The 10,000-nt window shown below is 29.0% G+C and overlaps 1 protein-coding gene across 1 annotated transcript in view; it reads right to left on the minus strand.

Moving 5' to 3' along the window:
- The window catches only part of LOC141298348 (AT-rich interactive domain-containing protein 5B-like), a 58,953-nt gene that overhangs the window by 15,709 nt on the left and 33,244 nt on the right, over nucleotides 1-10,000 (minus strand). The window lies entirely within an intron of this gene.

A 10,000-nucleotide genomic window follows, 5' to 3' on the forward strand; every position in this document is an offset into this window, starting at 1 on the left:
AAAGAATTCAGCTGTGCCTTCACAGGAATCAATTGTAATTTTGTAAAAAAAAAAAAAAAAAAAAAAAAAAAAAAATATATATATATATATATATATATATATATATATATATCCAGTTTTGTATCATTTTTAAGATACACACACACACACACACATACACACACACACACATATATATATATATATATATATATATATATATATATATATATATATATATATATATATGTGTGTGTATCTTATGTATGTATGTATGTATTATTTATATATTACTTATTAATAATTAATTGTAATTATTACAAAATTACAAAAATGTTGCTGTGCCATCATAGAAATAAATTGTAATTTTATAAAAAATGTTATTACAACTTTTTTAGTTTTGTATATTTGTTAATTTAAAAAAACTTATTAATATTAGTAATAATTAAATTGAATTATTACAAATTATAATTAATAAATGCTGGCTGTTGAAAAATTCAGCTGTTCAATCACAGGAATAAATTGTTTTATTTTATATATATATATATAATATTTCACATTATTCATATTTTTACAACTTTCTTAGTTTTGTATTATTTTTTAAATTAAAAAAAAACATATTAATAAGAGTAATAATTAATTTTAATTATTATAAATCTTATTTATAATTAATGATTTCTGAAAAATTATGTGACAATGAGGACTGAAAAATTCAGCTGTGCCATCACAGGATTTCTTTTAAATATAATATTTCACATTATTACATATATGTATAGTAATTATTGATAGAATATATATATATATTCTATCAATAATTACTTATTTGTGATTGTAATAATTACAAATTCTAACAATTAATGATTCTTGAAAAATCATGTGACACTAAGCACTGAAAAAATCAGCTGTGCCATCACAGGAATAAACTAATTTATTTTTTTAAATGTAATATTTCATGTTTTTGTATTATTTTCAAATCAGGTTTGTACAATTTTTAAAACATAAATATTATATAAATATATTATATAAACATTACAGACTAATTGTACATTTAATAAGTGCATACAAAAAAAATTCATAGTAATAGCAGCATTAGAATATGGCTCAAAATAAATGGCTTCCTCTGTAAGTGCTAATACACTGGCTGATTCAGAGCTTTGTTTCTACAGCTGTTGAGTTACTAAGATTACACGCTTATGATATTATTACACAATAAACAAATCACAGCTAAACCTTTCTAATGTGCTTTGAATGCATTTTTTTCTGGAGAAGTACATCTTTCATACAACACAACAAGCATATTTGTGTGCAACATACAGCAGAATGACAGAGCGAGCGGTTCACAGAGTCATGGGAATTGTATGTGTACTGCAAAATTCTCATGAATTGTTTAAGACCTGATATCATGGAACATCTCTCGGACGTACTACAAAAGATCCGATCCGGCCCTTTAAGCGGCACCCCAGAATTTATCTCCAGTCGAGCCCAAAACAATGGAAATAATGGAGCTTTCATCTCTGAAATTCAGAAGCACGTCAGGGACGGATTAACACATTTGCAACCAGGAAAAACAGCCGAGCATAGCTAATTTTTATGAAACAGCAAATGCAAAACAGTATGTAATTCTATATGTTATATACTCTTTCTGATTAATACACACATGTTTTAATCAACGAATGCATGCAAGTATCATAACATCTTTGTTTGTATTTTTTTAAATAACAAATTTCAATATGCTGCAGTCAAACACTGGCGACGAGAGATACGTATGTCAAAGCGATTAACTTGCGTTTGTTCACGGGAAATGGCAAGTGTATTCTGGGGAGCCCCGCTGGAGACAATGGCGGCACTCATGTGACTCAACATGACGACAATAGCCACAGACAGAGGGAAAGAAGCGCATTACCCAATGAAACTAATTAAAAAGCATTTTGAGTGTGACACAAAGGAGGGATTAGATGACAGACGATAAGAAGATAGTATGCTATCAATGCACTATTGTGCTGATTTCTTCATCTGCAGTCAGCGCTAGACAAGGCCTTTGCAATTACTGTCCAAAGAATTAATCATTCATAATTCTCGGAGCTGCCACAAAGAGCGTGCGCATTAAAGGATCACGTCCATCTTGAACCACAGGGTTCTGCGCTATGAAAGAAAAAACACAAGTGTAAAATAGCATGCTTATATAGGTAGTAGCTCTCATTTATTTATATATATTTATATATATAATTACTATTATTTTTATATTTTGCCATTTTGCCCCGATCCTATATATAAATATATATATATATATATATATATATATATATATATATATATATATATATATATATATATATATATATATATATTACACGGCTCTTTGGAATGCTTGATTCTGATTGGTCAGTTGAGACATTTGCAGGTTCGTTCTTTTCAAATAATCACCGCTCCAAAGTAATAACGCATAGCCGGTACTACTTGTATGTTTAAAATCCCTCCGTGCCAACAAAGATTGCCGTTTGGCGCCATCTTGTGACAAACACTGGACAACCACAATTAACAATGGAAAATTTTCGACGTCTATTTAAATTGTCTTACTAACGTACATAGTTTGAATGTTAGTCACGTGGTACTATATCGTTCGCCGAAGGATAAAACTGTTAATTTAAAACAAATATGCCAATAAAAGGTTTCAAATTCATATTCATGTCCAGTTTTTTTCCTTATGTGGCAAGTAGCCGTGTAATAAGCGGGATAATGTACAGGCAGCCGGTAGTTTGTGTATTTCATTCATATATTCAAATCAAAGTATAAAAAATAAATACAGAAATATGAACTAAATATTAGTCTTACTTTTATATCACCATAATTTTAATATTTTACAAATATATTTAAAAAAAAAACAGTGGCACTATTCAAACATTGCGAATAGCAGAACAAAGCAGAAACTGCTAAACCAATGGAATTAGTTTGGGGTGAGGCTATCCTTTCCTCTGACCAATAGCAGTTTAGGGGGAGGGATTAAAGTAAATTAGTAAAAAAAAAAAGAAAGATTTTAAGTTTTTTAATGATTTAATTATTTGTTCTGTTTAAACGCATCTCACTGGAATTTTATTTCTTTGAATTGTTTATTTATTTATTTAAATCAAATTATAAACATTAAATCAATAAAGAAATCTGAACAAAATATTAATTTCACAACATTTCATAAATATAGTTATTTTTCTGGAAAAAAATACAAACAACAACAAAAAAAAAAAAAGTGGTGCTTTAGCAGAAAACAGCAGCAACTGCTCAACCAATAGAATTAGTTTGGGGCAGGCTAACCTTTCATCTGACCAATGTCAAATGTTGGCACTTTTAATGGCACTTTTTATTTGGACCTGCCACAATGGCATTTTTTATTTGGACTTTCACTTGGAAAAATAAGTTTTACCTGCCAGGAAACTATATATTTGAAATAATTATTTAATCAAAAACAGGCAGAACAAATTGTGGAAATGCATCTAACTGCCATTTTATTTATTTTAATTGTTCATTTTAAATTGTTTGTTCATTTAAATCAAATTATAAAAATTAAATAAATCAATAAAGAAATATGACAACAATATTCAACTTTTTATATCACTTTTTTTCACAGTATTTCACAAAAAAATAATAATTGAAAAAAATGTATTAAATAAATAAAAAACCTTTTTTTTCACTTTTTATTTGGACCTTCACTTGGGAAAATATGTTTTACCTGCCATGAAATTATATATTTATAATAATTATTATTATATTATATTATTATAATCAAAAACAGGCAGAACAAATTGGGGAAATGCATCTAACTGCCATTTTGTTTATTTATTTATTTATTTGTATCACAATGATTTTGATAATAAAATTGAATAATTTAACCATGCAAAAATAATATTTATAATATTATAAAAATGCATTACTATAAAATACTTTGTAACTACAATACTAATATTTACGGCTGTTTTTTTTTTTTCTTCGCATTTAAACGTTAAACTGCCTTTATTTTGGCGGTAAACTGCAGAAAATCTCCTTAGTTGAAAAGCTTCCCCTTTGCTGACAACAAATTTATAAACTATTCTCATTACAAGCTTGGAAAGATGTTGTGACTCAAAACTGAAAACACTTGTAGAGATGAAGTTTGTGTTGAGCAGCATTTACTGCCAACCACTCCGAAACATTGTTATCATAAGGACCCCGTGCAAAAACATCACAACGCTTCACTTTGAAACACGCAGCACATCAGCTTACATATTTATAAACTTACAACATCTGATAATTGCACTAAACCATATTGCATTCTCAGGAATTTGATAGACTTAATAAAAAAAAAGTCTAGCCAACTGGTGAGTAACACTGTTTCATATACTTGCCAACACTTTTTTACGCATTACACTGATACACCATATCATTAGTCATTTAATCTATAAAAATGCATAATTACATCTTTATTAAACGGTGGTATTATTTACGTAGCTAGTTTTTACAAGTCAGCAATTTTATGCTACAGTGCCCCTTGTGGCAATGCTGAGAATACAACATGTACTGCACCAAACAAAACCTCAACTGGTTGACATATTTCTCCCATACTGCCTAAGTGTTTGACTCTGAAGGCTCAAAAGGGTTTGCGCTATGGATATTAGACACCACATGTCTGAGAGGTGCCATGCCATTATGCTTAAACTCAAAGAGCCACGGTACGTGCAATGACAAGAAAGGAAACACCAGTGTTCACTAATGGCTGTTATTAAGCAGCACCGACACTCACTGGAGGTTAAAGGTCAAATTGACAACTGCCCCGGGGCAGATGGGGTAAGAGTGGCTGCTGATTGGCCACTGAAGCTGTATTAGAAATTTTCCACGGGCAACTGGTCTCAGATCAGCAGTAAAGGGAATCTTTGTTCTAACAGCACTTGATAAATCAGTCCAAGAGAGTTTTCCAGCCGCTGAAATATCAGCTGACAGGAACATGGTTCTCTCCGCTTTGAACACATGCTGCTGTCTTCCTTTTCTGCAAGTTTTGCAAATCACCTGAGGGTTTGAGAGCAGCCCCCTGAGAGAAATACCACATCCTCTAAAAAAAAACATTTATGAGGACAAATTTAACAATGCAAGGAAAAGAAACAAACTTAAAGGCATAGTTTACCCAAAATTCTGTTATTATGTTCTCACCCTTGTGTCAGATGTGCACAATTTATAACTTTGAAATAAAATAATTATATATATTAATATATATATATATATATATATATATATATATATATATATATATATGTGTGTGTGTGTGTGTGTGTGTGTATGTGTGTGTGTATTATATTTGATACATCAGGCTTTTCTGGATTATATAGTATAATATAGAAGAATATCGAATATCGAATTTAATTTTAAAAAGAAAAAACTCTTACATTTTATTCTCAATTTGGTGTAAAAAATGTAAAAAATAAATTAAAATAAATAAATTATATATATAACGTTTTGTTCTGAGGCTCAAACTGAAAAAATTGTCAATTTGGTGCAAAAATATTATTAAAATTGGTAAAAAAAAATATAAAAAAATACATGAATTAAATTAAATATATATATATGTATATATATATATATATATATATATATATATATATATATATATATATATATATATATATATAAACGTTTTGTTCTGAGGCTCAAACTGAGACAAATTTTTAATTTGGTGCAAAATAAAATAAAATAATGCATTTAATTAAAATAAGAAACACTTAAATTTTATTCTGAGGCCCAAACTGATAGATAAAAATTCTCAATTTGGTGCAAAATAAAAATTTAATTAAATTTAAAATTTAAAATAAAATAAAGTTTATTGTGAGTTCATTATTTTGAGTTTATTGTGACTTTAGACCTTTTTTTTAATCTAAAAGATAAATTTTGCATATTGTTTTGTTGAGTATTATATTTGATATATATTAAATTATCAGGATTTTCTGGCTCATATAGTATAATATAGGACTATACAGGACTATACTTTATTTTATTTCATAAAATAAAATAAAATAAAATTAAAAAACACTTACATTTTATTCTGAAGCCCAAAATGAGAAAATTGGTGCAATTCTTAATTTGGTGCAAAATAATATGTAAAAAAATTTAATTAAATTAAATTAAATATCATTAAATAAAAATTAAAATAATAATAAAAAAAAAAAAAAACTCTGAGGCCCAAACTGAGAATAAAATCCCAATTTGGTGCAAAATAAAAATTTAATTAAACGTAAAAAAAAAAAAAAAAAAAGTGTATTCTGAGTTCATTATTTTGAGTTTATTGTGACTTAAGACATTTTTTCTAAATCTAAAATAAAATTTTGCATATTGTTTTGTTGAGTATTATATTTTATATATTTTATATTATCAGGTTTTTCTGGCTCATATAGTATAATATAGGACTATACTTTTTTTTATTTCATAAAATAAAATACAATAAAATTAAATTAAATTAAAAAACACTTATATTTTATTCTGAAGCCCAAAATCTCAATTTGGTGCAAAATAATATGTAAAAAAAAATAAATAAAAATAAAATACATAAAAAATCATAAAATAAATAAAAAAAAAACTCTGAGGCCCAAACTGAGAAAAAAATGCAAAATAAAATATAAAATAAAACAAAAAAAAGTACTTATCACCTGGGGGTTTGAGAGCAGCACCCCAAGAAATACCACATCCTCTAAAAAAACAATAAATAAGGTCAATTTAACAATGCAAGGAAAAGAAACCAACTTAAAGGCATAGTTTACCCAATATTCTGTTATTATGTTCTCACCCTTGTGTCAGATGTGCACAATTTATAACTTTTTTTCCATGGAACACCAAAGTATATATAGTAAGTGTCAAATGACAATGTGTCCATAAAAGAAGCCTATATGATTTGTACATTATATTTCAAGTGTTCTGAAGTCATATGACAGCTTTATGTGAGGAACAGAGACAAATTTAAGTTCTCCTTTTGTGTTCCAAAGAAGAAAAACAAGAACATCAAGGGGGTATCATTTACATAATTCTTATTTTTGGTACAACTAGTATTTTAAAGGGATAGTTCACCCAAAAATGAAAATTTGATGTTTATCTGCTTACCCCCAGGGCATCCAAGATGTAGGTGACTTTGTTTCCTCAGAAAAACACAAACGAAGATTTTTAATGAAAACCGGTGCAGTCTGCCAGCCAAATAATGGCAGTAGATGGGCACCAAACCTTTAAAAGTAAACAAAAACATGCACAGACAAATCCAAATCACACCCTGCGACTCGTGACGATACATTGATGTCCTAAGACACGAAACGATCGGTTTTTGTGAGAAACTGAACATTATTTATATCATTTTTTACCTTTGATACACAGCCACGTCCATCTGTCATCTATCCCTTTAACACGGTAAAGCTAGTATAGAATAATAATTAAAAAATGTTAATTCTTTGAAATGGAACAGTTTGTTGTGACTTATTATATATATATATATATATATATATAAATATAAAATAAAATTTGCATATGTTTTTTGTTTCAAACAGGCTTTTCTGGCTCATAGAGTATAATATAGGAGAATATGGAGTTTAAAATTTTTTTATTAAATAAAAAAAAATAATAAAATGAAATGTGAAACAATAAAATAATATAAAAAACACAATTATATTCTGAGGCTCAAACTGAGAAAAATTTGGTGCAAAAAAATAAAAAAATAAAATAAAATAAAATAATATTTATGTATTATATTTGATACATCAGGCTTTTCTGGCTTATATAGTATAATATAGGAGAATATGGAGCTAAAAATAAATAATTTAATTTAATTTAATTTAATTTAATTTAAAAATAAAATTAAATAAAATTAAATAAAATTGAATAAAATAAGAAAAAAACACTTAAATTTTATTCTGTGGCCCAAACTGAGAAAAACTCTCAATTTGGTGCAAAATAAAAATTTTATTTAATTAAAAAAAATAATAATAATAATTTAATAAAAAATAAAGTTTATTGTGAGTTCATTATTTTGAGTTTATTAAATAAATAAATAAAATAAAATAAAATAAAAAAACATTTTAATCTGAAGCCCACAATGGAAAAAAATTCTCAATCAGGTGCAAAGTAAAATGTAAAAATAAATAAATAAATAAAATATAAAAAATAAAATAAATTCTCCATTTATTTTTATTGATATTGTTATTTACGTGAAAAAAATACAATTCTGACATTGTAATGTAAATAACAGACTCATATCCAAATACGATGATCAAAGCTCTGTACTTTTTATTATAAATCATAATGCAATGCAATATAATAATTATTGAGAGATTAACAAATAAACATTCCTCAAAAGCCTAATGTGTTATATCGAATACTCACATTTAAACATACTTTGCTAAGTTGCTTCAGTCCAGTAAATGTTCAAATTTAAAAAACGACTAATAATATAAAAGTTATTCTTACATGTACTTTTTAAAACTCAGCAAAGATTTCAGAGCATAAAGACACGTGAAGTTGGGCATTTTTTGAATTAGACTAAAATGCCTTTTACTAAAAAAACATAATATTTTACCAAAAAATATAAAGCTAAAAAATTCAAATCTATCAATCAGACAACACCAGAAACATTTTAGATGGCTTACAACAGGTTTTACAATTTGTGTGTCAAATATGACACAGTAGGCTTTATATAGAGTAAAACTCTTAAATTTGATTAGCAAATAATTAAACCCCTCATGCACATAATATTCAGAGCCATATGACTAAGCAAACTGAATTAGCGAGGGGACACTGCGAGCAAATAGGGCATTAATTAGCCTAAGAGATGTAAAGTCCGAGACGTTTAATATTTAAGGAAGGCCTTCTTGAATTTCGCAACTCCCCCCAAGCTTACCAGACATGAAATGATTGGCTGACGATAATAACAGATTAGTCATCGTGAGTGACTGGGGCTTGGCACCAGACACCACAATAAGCCACATTGTGTTTCCTGACAAACGCAGCCGGCCCCCTCGCTTTAAAATATAAGATTCCACAATAGCTGCCCGGAGGGGGTGACGAACTTCAGAAAAGATCACCACACTACATTAACATTTATTTGAATTGAAACAAATGCAGCTGTTTGAGAACATATAATGCAACGCTCCTAAAAGACAAATGAACGCTTATTTTCCATCTGTTGTTGGCAGCTCTGGCTCTGTTTTTCCTCTTTCCGTTCAGCTTCAGGTTGTCGGGTTGGGGGGATTTGCCGTTATAGGAGAAGCAACGTTAATAACTTGACTGTTGTTTCAGGCTCTGTAATGGACAGACAATAAAACTATTCATTTCCTCAAAGGTCAGGCCTGGGAGACGCGCACATTGTTGGACCGTCTGCTGGCACGGACGCTATCTCACCTCGCATACTTCAGCTCAGGGAGTCTTGCCTTGTGGAAATGACGAAAACGGGGCAAAGTAACAAAAACAAATACGTTTGGCTGACGATTAGGGCTTCTTGTGTTTAAAAAATGACTCTGCCATTATTAGCGAACCAACAGGCTTTTTCCATTTCAATTCCCACTCCACAGTTTTGGAAACGCTGGCTCCGGTGCCTGGATTCAGTCAGGGAGCAGCGATATAAGAAGATCAGAGAGCTCTAATGAACAATAAGCCCTGTAAACTTCCAGCAGGCTTGCCAATAAGAAAAACATGATGGCTAGAAAAAACCCAAGGATGAAATAATCGGCTGGATTGAGAGCAGAACAAACACAGCAATCTAAATCAGTATAAAGAGGGTGAAGCACAGACATTTGTTTCTGTAATAAGGATTATTCCAATATCAAAGCGCCTTTTCATTGACTTTGGCAGGATGATGATTTCGTTTTATAAATAACATCTAAGTTCTGCAAAATTTAAAGCAAATGCTGAAACAAGCCTGTTTTATTTCTGGCGCTCCATCTGAAAGGTTCCAATAACGCACACAGAAATACGCTCTATATACATAATAATGTGTTTTGTTATTTGCGCCTCAAATATAGGATGCAATTTCCTG

The sequence above is a fragment of the Garra rufa genome, chromosome 22 (genome assembly GCF_049309525.1).
Source record: "Garra rufa chromosome 22, GarRuf1.0, whole genome shotgun sequence".
NCBI classification, from domain to species: Eukaryota; Metazoa; Chordata; class Actinopteri; order Cypriniformes; family Cyprinidae; genus Garra; species Garra rufa.